Raw genomic sequence first — 22363 nt, forward strand, 5'->3', positions numbered from 1 at the left:
TTTTTTTTTTTTTTGCATTGACTTGAGCCACACTTTATTTTCAATCCAGCCGCTCTTGAGTATAAATGAGAATTTCTCCACCACGACAAAGAGCAGCTGCAACCTCATGGAGGAGATGGTATCACACTCAGGGTAAAGAAGATGTTTTCTTCAGAGGGTGGGGGGTGGATTGCCTTAAGCTTTAAGCTGATTTCACTGCAATGAGATCTGACTCTTTCCTGCCCATATGATGTGGACCATTGGAAGAACGATCTCCAGCAGCACAGGGCCATGACGAATGATACGGGGCGTCGGTGAAGGGTTTTTGGATGAGAATCCCCACTAACACTTACCTCTGTCTCTGGGGGAAGTTCTGAAATTGCTCTGTGTTGATACATTTTTTTCTTCCATAAAATGGAATTAATGGATCAATGACGCACCTGCCTCGTAGGTTTGCCTTGAGAAGGGAGTTAAGACGTATTTCTTGGTACGTAAACATTCCGTGCATGTTAGCAGTCTTTATCATCTTAAACAAGGTCCTTTTGTACTTCCCTCACCTTCGCGACACCCGGCTCTGTGAGGACCACCTCAATGAGTACATTTCATTAATCTCCATTCGCCTCTTCTCTTGAGTGGCCCTTGGGCTCCTGCCCCCGGAGTCTCACTGATCTCCATTCGTCAAGTATCCCTGCTTTTCAGAATGCCTTTATTCTGGATTCCCCTCTTCTTCCCTGGCGTATGCTTCTGCCCTGAGGACAGCCTTAAAAATAATCTGGTTTTTAAGAAAGTTTCCTGATTCCACCTGACTTAGAGGCTCTTTAACTTTGGGTCCTCCCAGTCTCTGAGCTGTATCTATTGATGCAGAATGGTACACATGTATTCATTCTCTTTTCTTCTATTTATATTCTCAAACTAAACTTTCAAGTTATCGAGAGAAATTCTTTCTTTCATAACCTCCCATTCACCCAAGAGCCTTTTCCCAACGTTAAAAACACAGAGAGTGCACATGAGGGACTAGCGGCTTTTTCCTCTAAAATAACTTAGCATTGCACATAGAGAATTATATCCATTGCTTTTGTTTTCTTTTTAGGTATTATGATTGATGTTAGAACCTGAAGCGTTTTCCGTTGGCATCCCTAAATGTCTTCTTCTAGGAACCATGCAAGTAAATCATTGAGCATGAAGTTCACAAGATTATTAGATGTTTGGTTTTGCAGGAAGGTAAGAAGCCCAGAGAGTACATGTGTCTTAACCATAGGCTGCTTTGTGCTCCAGTCTTTTCACATAGCAATGAGAAAGACTTTGTTTTCCTCCCCACCGAGTCTACTTTTCCCTCTCATCCATTAATTTACACCCCACAAATAAGTGGGTGCCAAGTCAGAAATCACCATGAATAAAACATGGTCTCGGTTAACTGTTTTTATTGTGACTGATACCACTCCACAGGTTGCTGGTAAATATTAATTTTATTGCAGGAAATTGCTGTGTTGACAATTGCCCTCTGGGTGCATCCTGAATGGCTTTCCAGTTGAAACCTCATTCCCCTAATGTCTCATTCCAGTTGTAAACAGTTATGTACCCAATCTCAAATCTGGCCCTAAAATGGTGAAGCTTGTCCCTGCAGTATCTATGAGAGCCCTAGAGGGGACAGAGACTACACTTACAAAGAGGAAATTATTTGTATTTATCAGTCCAGCCCCCACGAATAGGGAAACTGTTACTTGTAAAAGCTGTTCCAATGACAGGCGTCATCTCTACCTTATTAATTTAATGTACATGCAATTGTAGAAGGCTGCAAGAGAGCTTCCTACAATTTATTGACCTGCTCATCATAAAGTCAGACATTAAAAATTACTGGTATCATTGAGCATGGGACAGTGCCAGGATTTGGTAGCTTCGAGATCTCTCAGTCGAATGTGAAAGGGAAGTGTCTGTATTTGCGTCTGGACATATTCTCAAGCTCTCAAGCACTGGACAAGGTAACTGAGAAAGTGGGAGTCGGAGGGCCTTCAGAGATGTAGTCTGTGACAGAGATAAATAGTTAACACACGATATCATCGAGGAGCTAAGGGTCATGCTAATGGTTACAATGCAATGCTTTGAAAGCCTAGAGGACAAACATTTAGCCCAGTTTCAGCCCAAATTCCACTTGCTGCAGAACGACTTTGCTCTATTCACTAGAGGCAACACCTCGCCACTTCTACCGATTCTCTGCTCTCATTCCTCATTTCTCAATGGCAACAAGAACCAAGCGGAAGAATCGCTGGATGATGTTGAGTTAGTTCTTCACGGTGAGGACAGGACCCAGCCCCACCTCACACACTTCCGTTGCCATGGATTCCAAATTAAATGTTCCCCTGATCAGAGCATCGCAGCCCTGTTCTATTCATCATCATTTCACCACACCAGCTAGAGGGCCTGTCTCGGATCCCTCTTGCTCCCTACGGCAGACGAATGCAAGTGATCAGAAAACACCACCTGCTCGGAGTTTAACACAAAGGAAACAATGTAGCCGTTCTGTTTGGAATGGAGATTCATTAGCTTCAGCTCAGCATGTCCCTTATGTTGCCAGCCATGCAAAGTGTAAGCTCCTGGGTTCATGCAGGGAAATATCCTGTGACAGGGTGGGACCGATGTGGCCACTGGAAGTCTCTTTCCAAATCACCACAGTCACCATAAGGGGCATGGAAATAACAGTGGTTGTTTGGAAAATAACAATTTATCAATAAAACACTGCAGAGGGCCCCGGAAAGGGGTCAATCCGACGTTCAGTGGTGACCTACAGCTGCCCTGGTGTCAATAATGAGAGAAAAGATGTTTTTTTTTTTTCCTGCTCAAAACCGAGAAACTTTTGATTTATTACTACAAGGAGAAGGGAGGAACACAAATCATTTTGATTTGCCTTAATTTTTGAGCAAAATCGATTCGAAGGAGCCATCAAGCTGCCAATAAAGAGAGGAAACTCTCGGAGTAATCGCTGGCAGACTGACGTCTTAGTGCCTCTTGCCTGCCTGCTTCTTCTGTATTCCAGCTCATTTGACTCCTCCTCTCTTCAAATTCCTCACTTCGGGGCAGTGTTTAATTTCTTTTCCAGATTTCCGCTTCAGTTACTCAGGTGGTAATTCATGCCGCAGGTGTATTTGACTGGCAGTCTGTTGTTTTATTAGAAGCTATAATAGAAATTTGGCCTGGCTCAAATTTGGAAGGCATTATAGGTTTACTGTTTTTAAGAAAGCAGGTCAGATGCCACCAAGACCTAAACGATAGAATTCCTAAATCAGTAATCTGCTGACCAGTCTTTTGATTGCTAGGACCTAGGATGTAGTGAGCAAGCTGGAAGGAGGGATCTGAGTTTGGAAAAACGGGCTGGGTTCTATTCTCCCACAGCGTATAGAGGAAGCAATCAGGGGTGATGGTGATTAGTTGATGATTAAGTCGTGAGTTAAAATCTATTTAAACATCTACTATGAGTCAGACATAATATCAAGTACTTTCTATGCTTTATAGCTTAACCCTCACAGTGATTTTGTGTGTTGAATGTCTGCGGTAGGCAGAACTTTAACATGTTCCCCAAGATTCCCAGGCCCACACGACTATGCTCCCAATAATCCCCTCCCTGAGTGTGAGCAGGACTTGTGAATATGAGGTAACGTTGCTCCCAGGATTACATGACTCTATATCACAGATGGAATTCTACAGACATATATAATATTGCCAATCCGTTGACTCTGAGTTAATCAGAAAGGAGATTTGCAGGGTGGGCATGGCCCAAGTAGGCGAGGGATGAAAAAAAGAAAGAAATTCAAAGCATGGGAGATTGTCTGTGTCAGAAGGAGCAAAGTGTCCCGTTGTGGGGGAAGGTGGTGGCATCTCAGAGCTAAGGCAGGGGACTGTGGTCAGCAAGGGAGTGAGAGGGCAGGGATCTTGGTGGTAAACACCAGAGAACTAAATTGTGGATAACAACAGTGATTCTGGGAGGGACTGCAAACCTCAGGAGAAATGGGAAATCTGGTTGACTCCCTGATTTCCCAGCAGGCCTCTGAATAGCCGCCCAGGTAACCCTTGCTGTCCCCCTGGGAAGACAGATCGTGACATCATCAGTCAGTGCAGTTTTCAAGGGCTCTTGCTGGGAAACGTTGCTACGCAGCAATGGAAACTAAGGAAAAGCCTTGGTACATTAAATTTCCTTCAGTTTTTCAAGTAGGAACACTGTAATTAGAGGCATTTAAAAGTTAGGCTAGTTCGCACGGGCTCACAAGAGGGACTCTGCTTCCCCAGAACCCCTGCAAGCCGCGCGGCAAGGACACCAGTCCATGGAAGCACACATCTGATACACCAGGTGCAGGGACAGACACCCACGAGCAACAGGACATAACGGAGGAGCCAGAACCTGGTCCAAAATGGAGAGCGAGGGGGTGATGAGCATGAAGGGCTGACAGAGCTGCAGGGGTGCAATTGTGGCCTGAAGGGGGTTGCAGCTGCAGACTGAGGGGGGTACACCTGCAGCCTGAGGGAGGGTGCACCTGTGGCCTGGGGGGCACACCTGCAGCCTGGGGGGCACACCTGCAGCTTGGGGGTGCACCTGCAGCCTGGGGGGGGCGCACCTGCAGCTTGGGGGGCACACCTGCAGCTTGGGGGGCGCACCTGCAGCCTGGGGGTGAACCTGCAGTGTGACGGGGGTGGGGGCACACCTGCAGCCTTGAGGGGTGCACCTGTGGCCTGAGGGGCCATGAGCCTGCAGCCTGCCCTGTGGAGGCCAGCTGGGACATTCTGCCTATGGCTAAACAAATCAGCCACCATTGTAACAGAGGGGCTTGTAGAGGAAAGAAAGAATCCCCACAGAGTTTAAAGCATGTTTTATTCTATTCAAGAGAATAGAGAAGACCTGTGGCTCAGGATGAATCAAAACAAGAGTAAAAGAACTGAGGTGAGCTTTAGAAAAAGAGCCAATGGTTTGGGAATTTGAGGACAATGGTAACTACTGGAAATGGCAGTTCTGGGGAATGTGACACTTTCACATATAAACAAAAACATTGTACATAGATAAGATTGAAAGATCACTTTTTTTATGTGTGCTGAGAATACTTCACATCTCCGTCAGCAACTTTCAAGTTCCCACCCACGGTCACCACGCTGTCCCTCACATCCCTAGCAGTCATTCGTCTAAATGGAAGTGTCTGCCCCTGGACCAGTATCTCCCAGGTGCGCTCCCATATTTGAATAAAGCCGGTTAGCAAAAGTATGCAACTTTCTCCTGAAATGTCTGGTAGGGAAAACAAACAGGGCAGATGTGGGAAGACAGCAGGTGGAGACAGTTGGACTCTGAGCGATTTGGAGAATAGGGAGGTCGCAAGGAACTGGTTTCAGGACCAGCTGAAATGCAAGTCTAAGAAAGAAGGAGTAGACAGGGCATCGAGGTGCTGATCCACAGACCTTTGCTGTTCTTTCCACCAAAAAAGAGCACTCCCAACAGGAATTTGTTCCTTTTGCAGACTGCATGGGAACGTTTATCACTCTTTCTTGTTCTTTCACAAACTCAGGCAGCTAAGCCACTGGAGAGGCGGCTTCAAATCTGTGTCTCTGTCTCTCTGTCCCCCCATAATAGGATTTATGTAAAACTATGAAAATTTACTCACATGAACAGTCAGCATAGCACATATTTCTCATAGAGACACAAGAGGAAAAACTTTCCTATGTGAAGTTAGTAATAAATAGCTCTCAAAGTTGTGGCTAAAACCGCGCCCCTGAACGACCTCATGAGGCTCCCAGGGCAGGGATGCAGGGAAGATGCAGATGACGCATGGCTATGGGCTCCCCGTTCCATGTTCTATGACTCACTCAGGGCACCATTACCTCACCACCTTACTGCTAATATGCATCCCTGTGTACTTGGCAAAGCGATAGCCTCTTACACAATGACTTACTAGTAAATCAGAAAATGGAGCCTAGAACTGTTCTCAGAGACTCATAGATTGTTTCCTGCAGGGGAAGAATACAGAGGGCATGAGGAAGAAAAATAAAATAATTAGAATCAACTAAAAGCCATTGGGAAGGGACTAGTATGGAGTCTAGACCATGATGTAGTCGACTGTTATCAAGTTGGTCACCAAGCCCTTTTCTCAAACATAAAGTGGCCTTTATGAAGAGAACGTGACTTTGACACACTAGTCAATATTACCCCCAATTCCATATTTGAGATTTCACAAGCTCTATGCTCCTTCTTAAGATAATGTGAGTTATGCCAAACTCCTAATGAACTAAACAAGCAAACAAACAAAACTGTGTCACTGTAGTCCTTCTAGTTGAAATTGTCTTGATTTTTAAAGGAAAATTACAAAATGATTTTGTAAAAATGTCTTCAATTTTTAAAAAGATGTATTTATTTATTTGAGAGAGAGACAGAGTAGGGGAGGGAGGTGCAGAGAGAGAGGGAAAGATAGAATCTCAACCAGACTCCTGCTGAGAGCAGAGCTCAACACAGAGCTGGATTTCATGACCCCGAGATCATGACCTGAGCTGAAATCAAGAGTCAGCCACTTAACTGACTGAGCCACCCAGGCACCCCAAAATGTCTTTAATTCTAAAAATAATCTCGGAGGTTGTCATCCAAAACTATTATCAAAACCACTCATGAAATGCATAAATCATTATACAAATATAAATCATGGCAAGACGACTTTTGAACTTTTGGGAAATATTGTACTATTTGAGGCTAAGCACTGCCAAATTCTACTGAGTGTAGGAAACTGAAGGTATCTCATTGTTGGGTCAAGTGGCAAAAGTCATAAAGAAAATCCAGAAAGTGAAGAGGACAATAGTGTGCATATAATAGTCGCAATAATTAATTTGAAGAGCAGAGTCATTCCAGAAACAAAGAGGATTTTGTGTGGTGTCACGCTGCGGTAATGAGCTAGCCCTCCAGCTCTGCACTGATGGGGTCCCACCTGGACTACAGCATTTAGCTGCTAGAACACTCATAAAATAGAGTCTGTCAAGTCAGCAGTTCCAACCAGAAAGGTGAAAAAACCTTAAGTTTATGTGAAATCATTAAAATAAGAAAAAACTTTGGCATTATTGTGGGGGCAGAAATGTGATGATTTTCTTTAATAAAAAAAAATAAGCATACTAGGGTTTAGGAAACAGAAACAAAATAAATACATATGTGTTATTGAGACTATATTTTAACAAAAACCATACAATAAAACAAATTTCTACCCAAACTGCCCAGACATGGGAATAGTTGGCCAAGATAGTAAGGAGCACACCATCTGAAAGGTTGTTCGGGCATAAACTTACCCATCACTTCTCAGGGATGCTGTGGCCAAATCCAAGCATCATGAGAAACTGTATTTGAGTAGGTGGCAACTGGGTGGTTTGGGGGCTAAATGCAGCTCCATGATTTCTTTGTTTGGCTGTAAAATATTATTTAAAAAGAAACAAATTGAAGCACCTGGGTAGCTCAGTCGGTTAAGCATCTGCCTTTGGCTTAGGTCCTGATCCCAGAGTCCCAGGATCAAGCCCTGCATGGGGTTCCCCGCTCAGTGGGGAGTCTGCCCCTCTCCTTTCCCTGCTCGTCCTTTCTTTCTCTGTCTCAAATAAATTTAAAAATCTCAAAAAAAGATACAAATTTGTTTGCATATAAAATTTAGAACATTAAGCATGAAAATCTTAATTTCCTGCATCTCTTAGTATATCTCTTGGTACTTGAATATCAGAAAATCTGGCAAAATTGGACTGTGTTATTTATGGCAACATAAATAAGAGGCAAGGAGTTACTGGCTCCTTTAGACAAATTTTCTTGTCTCCATGTAACCACAGATAAAAGTGCTTTCTCGTACATTCCCAACATTAAGTACTAATTGTTATTTCTCATCTTACTTGAGCTGTTGTTACCGTTTCTTCACTTTAATTACCTACACGGCTCTATAGGCATTCTGGTTTTCTATCTTTGGACTAGATAAGGTAAGATCCCTTCCGACCTGGAATTTTTAAAATTCTTTATTCTGACTTGATAATAGAAACTGCCAGGTCCCCACCAGTTCATTTAAGCTAGTATACATCTAGCAGAATGATTTCATATTACTAATGAACTGTTAATTCAATAAGCAATTCACCCAAGAGCACACAGCTAGTTAGTGACAGACGTTAACACAGGGCCCTTGCCTTTTTTGGTAAATTACATTCTTCTGCAAGTTCAGTTCCAAATAGCCTTGCTACTTTTTTTTTTGATTAAGAATGTATCTTTTTACAGAAAATGGCTTGTTATCATGTAGGTACACCCTTTGAAAGACCAGAAATTCTCCAATGCCATCTGTGCGTCATTCCAGTAATGAGTTATTTTTTCCCAGTAATGAGTTATGAATACAAGTGTATGAAAAGGTACAAGCAACCAAAACCATATTGGAACATATATTATTCAATTATATTATTTAGAAGGGAAAAATAGAAAGCCATGCACAATGTCTACTGTGTTCATACTTCCTATCTGATGGTGCACTAAGGTTCTGAGATTCAGTATCTTAATCATCACAGACATACTATTAATTAGATAACTTCATTATCCCTGTTTTGAAAAACAGAAAACAGAGACCTAGGGATATTTTGGTCACAAGTTAGTCGGAGCGAAGCAGTCTAATTCCAAAGTCCACGGACTACAACTATGTACAGTTTTTGTTTTTTGGTTCTTAAAAAAATTTTTTTATTGTGTTCAATTAGCCAGCATATAGTATATCATTAGTTTTTGATGTAGTGCTCAAGACTAGACAACCCTTCTTCTCGCTCACTTGTCTTTAATATCATCTACTGAGTGGACGTGGTGGTAGGTGCATAGGGCCATGAGTGGGCACACCTTTGTTTATGTTCTGGGTACGCGTGGAGGGAAGTAAGGGGGTTGCAAGTTGGTATATGCAGAGCCTAGAAAGTGATAACACCAATCATTGATTTCCACATCTTTGAAGTAACTTAGGACCTAGTTACACATTGGTCCCTCGCTGTGGTGGCATTTCAGAATTATTTATCTATTAGATAATCATGTGATATTCTGATGTTAGAACTTATCTAGTGTGGTCCTTTGAAACTCACATGAAATCTGTCAGAAACACCTTCCCATTGCCTCTTACGTGTTCAGAAAGGATCTGGAGAGGACACTTGCTTCAGCCACGGTGGAGCACAGAGACAGACACAGCACCTTCCTTGGCCTAGAGGCTCATAGGTTAATGAGAGCAACCCAACCTACAGTGATAAAGCTAAGAAATGAAATAGTGCAGATTCGGAATAAGAAAAACATTTATAGTATCATAAACCACCTGGTTCTGGACCTACTTGCTAGTTTTATTTGACCTAAAATAGAAGAGTTATGGATGGATAAAGTAAAGCAGTAAAAAAGAAAACTAATTACAGAAAAAGATCCTACCCGAGATGAGTGTTTTCAAAAGTCATTAATTTCAACACATATAAAAGCTGTGAATAAGCTTGTGTGAAAAATTGAAGGCTTGAACAAGGAAAGCCTCTGCGTGTGTGTGTGCATGTGTGTGGGGGGGGGGTATGGCATATGGGGGGTGTAAATCAGCTCAAACAAAACTTACTCAAATAAACAACACAATAATGTTACCAATAGGCAAAGGCATCAAATACAGAAAAGAGAAAAGGCATTTAAATAAGTCTTGACAGAAATGTTGAAAATAAATTCATATAATTGTGTTAAAGTGACAATACCTTTGTGCCTTGCAAGGACTGGAAAAGTGATCAAAGGGAAATTATTCTCAGAGCCAGAGAGGCTTTAATGCGTCATCGCCAGGGCTGTGTTGGATGTCCCTAAGGTGTCCTTGAACACCACTTCCATTCTGGACACTGCTCAACAGAGACATTTTCTCCACTAACACCATTCCCCAATTCTTCTGGGTGTTGATTCAATTCACAGCTCTGCTCTGCCCATAGCAGAATTCTACACTCAGAAAGTAGATTAAGTCCTTATGGATTATAGATGATGTTATCTACATGGAGGAACCTGGTTTAGAAAAAAGAAAGAAAAAAGAAGAAAGAAGAAAGAAAGAAAGAAAGAAAGAAAGAAAGAAAGAAAGAAAGAAAGAGTGGAGAGTTCATTCTGCTATAGTTTTATTCATCTGATGGCTTGTAGTTTATTTGTCTCCTTCCTTTGATTTGAATAAATACAAAATAAGAGGAAAGAACTCTAGATTTTCCTACATAGCCTTACAGAGTTTTGTTAGCATCAGACCTCTAGAAGCCAATGACTAATCCAGCATGAACTTCCTCTACTGAAATTTATGACCATATAAAAGTCTTACCAGCATAGAGCGGGGTTTTAAACACAGACTCTGGGGCAGAGCTTGAATTACGGTTCTGCCAGTAGTTGACCTTTCAATACCGTAGTGACCTCATCTAAATACGGGGCAGAATGAGAGACCTCCCTTTGTTATGGGTTAATATGCACACAATCTTAACCAAGGAAACCAAAAAGAGAATTGGGCTCTATTAAACTAAGCTCAGCCCTATTAGCTTGACTGTTGGAGAAGGAGGCTAGTTGGCAGGTGATGCCATGCCCTTCTGACTCCCTCCCAGAAACTTCCTGCCAGGTCAGCAGCAGGCAGAATGCCAGTCGCTTAGTATCTCCATTAATTATCTGTGGCACTTTCAACAATGGGATGCCAGCGAGGGAGGGAAGCATTTCACACATATATTGTTCTCCTGCCTCCGGAACAGGATGCCTGCAAGCGAATGATGAAGCTCATCAGGAGGCGAGCTGGGGAAGGAGCTCTAGCCACTCCCATTCGGTGCTGCTTAGCCCTACCAGCCACGGACGAACGCCCACTCCCCAGCCATAAGACACGTCGGGTTTCAACGCCACCCTCTTACTAACACACATCTTAAACATGTATCTTTTCTTAAAGCAATGTAATATCTTAAACACATTTCAATGCATAAGTTGCTATTTGCTTTCTTAGGTGTGCAAAAGGAAAAGAGAAATTGCCAGTGTCCTTTTGCCAGTAACTTCAATGCTGTAACTTTTACTTACTACAGAGATAAGAGGTTCTTTCTGCTACAGATGTGATCATGAAACAGTTCTGAGTCATAAAATTTCACCTTCAGTTTTCTATAAATTAGCTCCCTTGTGAAACGGAGGGACATAGCTGTGTCTCCTACTCATTTTCATTCATAATACCCAGATCTTCTGGATTTGACTTTTGAAGGAACAGACTTTAAAAAGCCCAACATTGTAATTATTTTGATATTACACTTTTCTAGCTCTGGGTGATTTAATGAAGTAATCATGCAAGATTGCTCATTTCAAAAATTACATTCCAGAGAGCACTACTTTTAATGGTGGAAAATACCTAGCTCTACAAACACCTTATCTGAGACTCTCGTTTATCAGGTGAAATAGGAATAGGACTGTATTTAGAAATCTGAATCCCGCTGCCTCATTGGCTCCCTTGGGTTTTAATGTAGAGGATGCAAAGTTGTTCTTGCTGTTCTAAAGATAGGCAGTAGGAGGCAATGATGAACTACCAGCCAGTGTAATTGCAGTTAAATGATCTCTGTAGCATAGACTCAGGATCAGTGAGGTCATGTCTGCCCTGTTCACTTTAAACAACAACCCTTTTCACTTGGTTACCTAAAACTTGAATCCATGAACGGTTGCTGTTTGCCAAATACATATTCATCAGAACTGGAAGAGGGGAAAGAGCGTTCATTCTCTCATTGACTGATGATTGCAGAGGTGAAGCCAGATATGCAAAGTGAAGACAAGTGACGTAAACAAGGCCAAGACTCATCTCTGCCTTGGAGACTAAGCACCTCATGGGTGACAGAGATAGGCAAATAGGCCACCGCAATCCCCTGGAGGATGTTTTACCATAAATTTCAGGAAAGTATGTACACGAAAGGGGCCAAAACAGGCAGAAAACTTTTGCCCTTCAGGAGACTCACTACACAACCGGAAAAAGGAAACAAAATGCATATTGCATTGAGAGACAGTCGTGCTCTTATCCACCACTGTATAACCTTGGTGTCTGATTTCTACTGTAGTTGTTGCAAGTTCTACGATTAGGAAACTATGTACCAACAGAGTAGAGAATAAATCCAGGACTCCTGAGCTGCCATGAATGCTTTCTTTGGGAAATAGTGGAAATTAGTAGAAATGGGAACTTTCAGTAAAACTTTTTATTCATTCTTTAATTATATATTTATTGATAGATAAATAGAAACTTCTCAAAATTTCTATGAAAACTACCCAATAAATATCTAAAGATAGACATGGGAAGATCAATCAAATGGATGTCTTGCAGGAGAAAAATTATTTCCCTTGCATTGTTATAAAAATTCCTTGATGATCCTGGAAGTTACAGCCATTTTAATAGAAACTCTATGTGGAGCCCTTGTTGACAAATTATTCTATCTTTGGTAGGTGTAGGGAGAAATGTAGTTCCATAGCTAGGCAAATTCTGTGGTATTTTATGGTGTTATAAGATTTATTATAACCTGAAATGATATATTGTATATCTTCAGAAAATCGTTTCCCTAGTGATTTAGTGGAAAAACACTTCCCCCCTAATCTGTGCTACTGTAAGAAAGTGACTCATTATTGTGACAAGTAGATCTATCAGAGGTACCTGCAGGCCCAGGCTGCCCAGATTAGTAATGACCTGGGAAATAAATTGGCCATTCCAGAACTTTCTACTCAGATGGAGGAGAGGTGGTGACATCACAGCCTCACCCCAGACTCTGATGCTCCAAGTAACGGGCTTGAATCCCAAGGGCTTACTGAGCCGCGTTAGTATAATGTCCTTACCTTCCAAACTGATTTACAGGTCAAGTGCAAGCCCAGGGTCAGGGTGTCTGAAAAATACCAGCTCAGTGTCGTTTATTTTAGAAGCAGAATAATTTTAAGCAGAACATATGATTAAAATGATTAGTGACTGGTCTCCGGGTTAGCAGACTTGTGTCTAAATCACCGCACTGTCATTTGCTAGATTTATGACCCTCAGAAATTTCCTGTAATGTTCTGCACTTTGATTTTCTTGGCCCCCAAAGTGAGGTTACAATAATTTACGTCTCATAGAGGTGTTGTGAGCTTCCATTCAACGCCTTCTTTGAACGGCGATTTATTACTAGCTAGATGTGGTAGGCAGACCCTTTTCTCTTTAGCTTGCATCCTGGTTTATGGCCATAGCCAATAAACAAATTAATAAGAAATATATAGATGGTGGCATCTACTATACGTATATTATATGTACTGAGATATGACAGAGTGTAGGTGAAAGAGGCATCATGAGAAGGTGACATTTGAATGAATAAGAGAATGTCTTCTGTGTGAAAAGCTTGGAGGGAGAGTGCTCCAAGTTGAAAGAACAGCAATAAAAGTCCCCATGCCCAGAAAAACCTTAGAATATTCAAGGAACTAAAAGAAGGACATTACAAGTAGAGGAAAACTAGCAAGGAGATAGGACTGAAGAATCAGGCAGGGTTCTGATAAGACCATGGGATTCCACTTAGGAAAAGTAGGAAGATGTTCAAGCAGAGATGGATATGATCTGATGGATGTTTTTGGAAGACCACCCTTGCCGCCCTGAGACGAAGCGTCCAGCCTGGACTGGAGGCACAGACACTGAAGCAGGTGAAAGCAGGAAGTGAGGTAAGAAATACCTGGATCTGAATTAGGGTGACAGTAACAAAGATGGAGAGAAGCCGTTGGCTTGAAGATCTACTTAGGAGATTTGGATCCACAGGACTTAACAATAAATTGGATGCAGGAGATCAGAACATACTCCATCCAGTCTGACCCGCAGGGTCCTGGCCTGAGCAGTAAGGCCATATTGGTGCACATGCCAAAGATGCAGAGCAAGTGGAGGGAAGCAGGTGCTCAAGAAGGAGGGATGCTCACAGTTAGAAGGGACAGCTGGGCATCCAAGTGTTGCTGTCGGACCTGCCCAGAGTTTGAGACTCATCGGGGGGAAAGGGCACAAATTACATAGAATTCACAGCTCAGGGCTTGGCTTGTACTAGAAACTTAGGAACGGTACGCTTTTATAAAACGGGGACTATTTTGAAAGTGAGCTCTACAGGAGAAATTTCTATTTGGGGATGTTCTAAATCTGGACTTCTAATGACGATCAGCATGCGGAGGAGGCCACTTCTACTCTCGCGGGCAACTGTTATTTAATATCCATAAGGACGATAGGAAGAGAGACACCTACAAGTCATCCTCACAGTCTGGCTCGGTCAAATGATAACTGTGAGTCCAACAGCATTGTCGCCCAGCAAGGACGGCGAAAGGCAAGTCCACGTACGTGTTAAATGTGGCCACTGTTGTCGAATGGAAACTCCAGTTCCGTGATCTCCTTTGCTCTGTCATGACAAGGTAGGTCCCGAACATCTCTGGGCCTCGACTTCCCTGTCTGCAAAATGCAGGTGATAACAGCTATGTTGAGGGCTCTAAAGGGATTCACGAAACAGGGTGAGTAAGTCAGATCGCATAGGAAACCTAACAAATTTTCCTAAGTGTCAAATGTAGGGCAACCAATAGCACCGGCAATATGTGGAAAAAGACTGTCAAGGGAAATCATAGAATTAACAGAAGAGCATTTTAATAAATTTAAGTGTTAGAAAATAAAACAGGATTTCACAACACACAGGTTGGCCTTAAAGAGGGGCAGACACCTTATTATAGAGACGTGCTGCAAGGTCTGGGAGAGATTTCTCAGCAATATGTAGTTGCCAAAATAAGCAGCTTCACTGTGGAGTTACTCACCATAATGGGGAGAGCATTTGAGCTTATGCATTATTCACATTTTTCTGAATCCGAACTAAGCAACGAAAAATAATGAAAGGGAGAAGCTTGTAATAGATTTTTTTAAAGCTGGTACAGGCTTGTGTTAAATTGATGCACCTCGCTACATGAGAGCCTGTGTAAGCATTATGATTCTGTCCATTTCTTTCGGTGAAGAAGTAACAGACTCTCCTACTTTGGAGACTGATTTCCCTACTACTTTAATTATTTTCTGTAGGGAAAAAAAAGGCACAAAATCCATCCAATGGGACTCAACAGCTTTCATATATTTTTTACCAATTTAATTGGCAGAAATTTACATAAGCCGCTGTTGTGTTCTCTGAAGCCCAGGTTCAATTTCTGCAAAGGATTTAAATTTGGGAGCTGATTTTGTGTAGGGTATTTTGTATCTGAAAAACGCTATTGCCGATGTTGCTCACATGGGCACTGATGAGACTGAAAATGATGATGTCCGTCCCTTGATTCCCGTTTCTGCCCAGAGCTTGTTTTAGCCTCTCCTGCAACTGGTAGCTGAGCCAGTCACCCCGTGAGCTCTGACCTTTTGGTATTTTCTGTGAGGCCCACTTCTTATTTTTCCTTCAGAGTTTTCCCTACAACCCACTTCTACTTTCCAGGATTTTAAGGCAGGGAAGATTCACCGCTCAACAACCTTCCCATACCTGAAAGAACTTTATTCATTTAGCAAGTATGTACTACGGTCTTATTAATACACTCACCACTGCACAGATTAAGTAGAAAAGGATTTGGCACCACACTTGCTGAAGAGGAAAAGCAAAATCTCTATCTAGAAAGATAAAAGAAGAGAAAATGTAGCATGTTTCTCTTTTGAGCCCGTAATCCCCCTTTTAGGGATCTATCCTAAAATTACACCTCTGACCCTATGAAAATGCATGTTGCAGAAAACTTTTCATTTGAGCTTTCGTTGTAATCCCAAAACATCCGGAACAATCTCAGTGCTCACACCTGGAAAGTAAATGGACACATCCAAAATTAGAATTCTAGGCTGCTGTAAAAGAGAACGATGTAGATGTCTGGGAACTTACACGGAATGATTTCCATGTGATATAGTTAAATGTAGGAAGCAAAATATGATAAATTACCATATTGCTCCACCTATATTGTGAAAAGAAGAAATAAAAAATAAAAATAAATATGCAAGTGTCTGCTCATCTGAGCACAAGAAATGGAGAAAGAATAAATCAATGAATAACCAGATGGGTCATTTACTGGACAAGAGTAAGTGGTGGAAAGAATGGAAAGGAGTTGAATGCCTTCTCGATTCTTTCTGGTACCATACTGACTTTGAAATCATGGCAATGTTTCATGTACTCTAAAACTAAATAAATCAAGTCAGCAAATATAGGAGGAAATTCAAAACCGTGTATTAATGGAAACAAATGAATATAAACATAGTAAACAGGAAGTGTGAGGCAAGGGCTAACCCAGGTAACTTTCAAGGCAGTGTTTGGACTAATCCCCTCAGGCTAAAGACAAAAATAATTTAAATCAAATATTAGGCTTTAAGGTTTAGTTGTTTTTTTCCCCTTAAATGTGTATTAGTAATGCTAAAACTAGTTTTGTTTGTCTGAGGATTGAACAAATAAGTAAATGTGTCATGGATAATGAGAGCCAGGTTTCTCCTATCAGAGAGTTACATATATGGAAAATAGAAGGAAGGATAGAATAAATCTTGCCATGTTGGATTGGAATTAAAGGTGTCAGTGTGAACTCATGGGAAGATAGATGATAGCTCTGCCCATTAAGAGGAACTAGAAGCAATAAAAACCAAGCAGCAATGGCCACACCTGCTCACATATCTTGATTTCTAAATACCATTCTTACCTAAAGGAGCAAAGGTTCCTTTAAATAAATGACCGATTCCAAGTCTGAGACTCATAATATAAGAGTAAAATTACTTTCTTTTCCAATAAGTGACATTCCACGGACAATAAGGAAGATCTGAGTGAGATCTACGTGTTAGATCAGAGATCAGAAGATTGTGACCCATGAGCCAAGCCATCCTACCACCTGTTTTTGAAAATGAATTTATACTGAACATAGCCATGTGCTTTTATGTACATATTTTCTCTGGCTGCTTTTGAAATACAACAGCTGAGACATGTAGTTGCAAGAAAGATTTGCAGAGTCTAAAATAATTACTGTCTGACACTCAACTGAATGAGTTTTCCACCCCCAGGATTAGATAATGGCATTACATCAATGTTAAGTTTCTGATTTGGTAATTGTATTGTGATTATGTAAAATCATTTCTTATTTTTAGGAAATACATATGTTAGTTTGGGGGGATAAAGGAGTATCCTATCTGCAGATTGCTCTTCAACAGTTCAGGAAAAATGTATGTTACTATATATAAATTATGTATATCTCAATAGATAAACGATAGACAGATATCATGACTGACCTAGAAAGTGGGACGATTAAGTTTTTGTAGTAAAAACTGTAATTAAATGTTAGCATTTGGTGAGTCTGGATCTAAGGTGTCTAGTAATTTTTTGTACTATTTTTGCAAATTTTTATAGTTCTGAAATGGTATCAAAAATGTTAACAAAGGAAAGAAAGTGAAGGGGGATAGTGCTTAGCTGCCATCTTTGCTCTGTCTTGTTTTCTCCAAATGCCCCTCTCAGTTGGCTGAGGTTTCTGCTCTTTTGTGGATGTCTTTTCCTTAGACTGCCTCTTAAATCATTTTGTAGTTCCAGTGTTAGCAGAGGACAACTTGCCTTAAGGTAATTAAATAAATGTCAAGAGTTCTTCTTTTTCAGGTTCTGTAGGAAATCTAATACTGTCCATAAGATGTCTTCAAGTTCTCATGGCAGGGTAGGTACTCTCATTATCCCCCCCCTTTTTTTTTTTTGTTTTGTTTTGTTTTGTTTTTTGTTTTTTTTTAAAGATTTTATTTATTTATTTGACAGAGAAAGAGACAGCCAGCGAGAGAGGGAACACAAGCAGGGGGAGTGGGAGAGGAAGAAGCAGGCTCATAGCGGAGGAGCCTGATGTGGGGCTCGATCCCAGAACGCTGGGATCACGCCCTGAGCCGAAGGCAGACGCTTAACCGCTGCGCCACCCAGGTGCCCCCTCATTATCCCTTTTGAAAACACCAACTTCCTATGTGGCAGAAACCCCATTTCACTTGTACCACTAAACTTTCCTATAACTGTCTTTATTCCTCTGTTCTTTGCCAACCCACATATGGAATTCAGCCTCCTTTCCAGGCTATCTTTCACACACACACACACACACACACACACACACACGGTGCCAAAAGAGATGTAAAATGAAGATGAGACATCCCTCATCGACAGTGCTTTTCTGCTATCATAGTATGCTCTATTAGGGATATCACACTGCTTCTATTTCTCATATGCTCCAGATTCCTGGTTGTCCCCCTCTTCCCTTGGATCTTTTCTCCCACAAGTTTACTCCTCCTGTCTTCTTTTGAAGAGCCATGCAACTCTATATTCTCAAGTCTAAACTGACATTTGGTTTCCAAAGCATCACTAATGTCTCTGCTACAAGGATGTCTTGATTCCGGCGTCTCACCTTTCAGCATAAAATTATAGGAATCCGTTCTCTTTATTCCATGTAGATAAGAGCTAAGTGGCATTTACTGAGTCACAAACTAATATTTATTACGCACATTTTTACTTAGGAAAAAGCTCTGGAACTTCTAAAACTCAGAGCTCATCTTGAAATATTTGACATTAAGGCTATGAGTAGAGCCACCTCTGCTAACTAGAAACACATAAGCAGTAAGAGCCTGGGATCTTCACACAGGCCACCTGCCTTTGTAGTTTCATTCCACTAGGCAAGTAAGTGATCCCAGGCAAGCTACCTGAATGTCCTGTGCCTTCTTTTCTTCCAGCGTTTAATGGCAATCACAATGTACCTACTGCACGGTCATTCACACAGGTGGCCATTGCAGCAATTTTATGGTAATGAACCTGGAGACAAACAAAATGGCCATCAATAAGCAACTCTTTTTTTTTTTAAGATATTTTTAAATTTATTTATTCGACAGAGATAGAGACAGCCAGCGAGAGAGGGAACACAGGGGGAGTGGGAGAGGAAGAAGCAGGCTCACAGCGGAAGAGCCTGATGTGGGGCTCGATCCCACAACGCCGGGATCACGCCCTGAGCTGAAGGCAGACGCTTAACCGCTGTGCCACCCAGGCGCCCCAATAAGCAACTCTTTAACTAAATAATACTCCATGAAAATTCTGTAATACTCTGCAGTCATTACATGAATGACATATATTTTTGTTTGCTGATTTTAGAAAAGATTTGATTAAGGAAAAGAACTTTTTATATACATTTAATATCTAATATTAACTATCTATAAATATATGAATTACATATAAATATATGTTTACTATTTAATATATGCTAAATATAAATATAAATATATATGTGTGTGTGTGTGTGTGTGTGTGTGTGTGTGTGTATACATACATTTAAATCTGGGAAGAACCACCAGAAATTTGATTACCTAACATTAAGGAACTGGGTAAAAAGGATCTCATTTTTATTTTGTACCTTTTCATACTATTCAGGTTTTCTAACCACATAATATGGTATTATTGTTTAAGTGACCAAGGATATATAGGCAGAGAAATTATGGGTAATTTTTATTTTATTTGTGGTTTACTACATAATAAAAAATCCAATATAGGTTCTAGTTATATATTATGAAAGAGAATAAATTATTAATAGCCCTGATGCCAGGGATTGGCTATAAATTGAAAAATGTTCTTGTGAGTTTTTGACATTTATAGGGATGAATGAAAATGAATGTGATGTATTGTCAAAAAGCAAACAAAAAATAAGAAAATGCATATGCATGCATTTAAATTACTTGGCACATGACTGGTGTAGAATACATGTCTTATACATCTTTACTCTTGTTATTTCTGTTGTCCTATTGTTGAGGTGAACGTTAAGCCACAGCTGACATCAGTGTTTTAAACATGGGTAAACAGGGTGCAGCACTGGACAAGGGTGATTTAACATGGTAATGATTTCAAGAACACGGTAATCTTTTTTTTTTTTTTTAAGATTTTATTTATTTATTTATTCAACAGAGATAGAGACAGCCAGCGAGAGAGGGAACACAGCAGGGGAGTGGGAGAGGAAGAAGCAGGCTCATAGCAGAGGAGCCTGATGTGGGACTCGATCCCGGAACGCCGGGATCACGCCCTGAGCCGAAGGCAGACGCTTTAACAACTGCGCTACCCAGGCGCCCCTAGAACACGGTAATCTTTAAAATATTTCTAATACAAAGCGAGGAGACTATTGCTTCGGGAAAGGAAAGGCACATATGATTTCTTCTCCTCCTATGTTGACTTAAATACTAAGTCTGTGCTTTGAGGCTTTTAAGAAAAATCTGTGACCTTGGAGCAGAGATAACTGAGTTTTGAATATGTTGAGGAGAGACTGATTCTTACTTCTCTCCCATCCAGGACTGTTACGTTTGTAGAGACAACTATCATGATAAAATTGTGCTTTCCCTTTGGTACCCTGTGCTGATGACTCTGAGAGAGATCAGTAATCAACACAGGCAAGGTAAGTCTATGGCAGGATGTTAAAGTGGGCATTTCTTGGGGCGCCTGCACGGCTCATTCAATGAAGCATCTGACTCTTGGCTTTGGCTCAGGTCATGATCTCAGGGTCAGTATTTTGGGCTTGTGAGATGGAGCCCCGTGTTGGGCTCTGCCCTGGGTGAAGAGCCTGCTTGGGATTTTCTCTCTCCCTCTCCCTTTGCCCCTCCCCACCACTCGTGCTTTCTTTCTCTCTCTAGCTCTCAAATAATAAGAATAAGAATATAATAAAGTGGACATTCCTTAAGGTGATGAACAGGGAGTTCAGCTCTGTTCCAGAATTAAATTCTTTGGTAAGAAACAGACCGTGCAGTAGCAGGTGTGTATACTAATAGAACAATTTTGGTTTTAATTAGCAGCATTTCCCTGCAAAATAATTACATATGTTGTTTACTCAACTTTTTTTTTTAAAGAGCCATTAACACGTTTGTAATCTCCTTTCTTCCCAGACTACACTTTAAAAGGCTTTAAAAACTTTTGTTTTCATTATGAAGGGAATACGGAATAGGAACTATGCTGATGGCAAATTTGTGTTTCCTACAGGATATTTCATCCAGAGATTCAAATAAACATGCTTACAGCCTCACAGGCAGAATTCACTTCGAATTTACAAACTTTTGGGGGCTTTTTATTGCAAAGAATTGAGACTTAAAACATGCAGCAGAAAAAATTGGAGATATCCACAAATGGGCATTACCCAAAAGAATCTTCTACGGCTGCCATGAACTCTCAGGTGTGCCCCAGCGGAAGAGTGAGGGGCAGTGCATGATTCCGCACACACAGCAGGAAGCTGCACTGAGAGTTGCCTTCTGAACCAAGTAGTAGTTGATTGAATCCAGGCTTCTCCTATGGTAACACCCAGAATGGAAATACGTCTGGAAAAAGTTCTTGAGAATTTGCTATAAGGTCATCCTTTGAACTCAAGATCTTCTGTGCGCTTGTCAGGCTCATAGACTTTTGCTCCAGGGCAGAATCAACCTGACTCCCTTGTTTGAAGACTGAGCTATCTATGGGCAGCTCTTGGAATTGTGTTAAAGAAGGTTGTGTATCTCAGAGAGGATGCATGTCAGAAAATCAACTCCCTGAATTCTTCTAAAGACATAGTCTAGGAGGGTCTGTGGATATCAGCCTCTAACATCTTATGTTAATATGCACAACCTGACATCTGCGGATCCTGTGTCTCAGGGCTTCTGATTTTTATCTTCTATGGTGGAATAGTGAAATCACAGGAGCAGTCTTACTATGCTCATGTGGCAAGATAGCAGTCATTATGAAAAGAAGGAAAATGTTTAATTAGATTTAATTAGGAGTGTGAACAGAGAGATCATCTACATTATGTGCTTCCATATTCTAACTGTATGACACTATGTTAGATACGTAGAGCAGTTCAAAACTGGAAGAAAATGTTTGATAACACTAAGCCATTGATTTATTTTTGAGAAAAAACAGTACTGGGACAACTCTGTCAGACTGCATGGGGAAAGGCACAGAGTGTGACTGGCTGTTGAGAGGAGCTGTCATAGTTGGCTAGATCATGGTGTCCTTCTCTCAGAAACAAGGCCCTTGATCTGTCCAAGTCAGATATTCAAAATCCCCAGCCTCACAATCATCAAACAGATAGAGTCCAAATGTAGTTTCACCGTATGTGCCAACTTAGCGATAAGCAGTGTGTTCGCTTTCATTGACTGACCACATTCTAAGGAAGAAGCTACTCCTGCTTTCTCACAGGGTGAATAGAAAGCATAGTTTAAAGGAGAATTATCTGGTGTAGAGAAGCCACGAGGGTAGAGTCTACGGTAGCTGTGATCGTTTTCCTCAAGTGGTGTTCCTATGTTGCACGGTCGCACATTTTCTTTAAGATCCAGCATCAAGTTATTCTTTACAGTTTAGAATCTATTGTAATTGAAGCAAAAGCATAAGACAAAAGTCTGAAAGGGCCTTGGGCAGCTGCTGCTTTACTGAAAGA

This window comes from Ursus maritimus, unplaced genomic scaffold, assembly GCF_017311325.1.
Source record: "Ursus maritimus isolate PB19 unplaced genomic scaffold, ASM1731132v1 scaffold_7, whole genome shotgun sequence".
NCBI classification, from domain to species: Eukaryota; Metazoa; Chordata; class Mammalia; order Carnivora; family Ursidae; genus Ursus; species Ursus maritimus.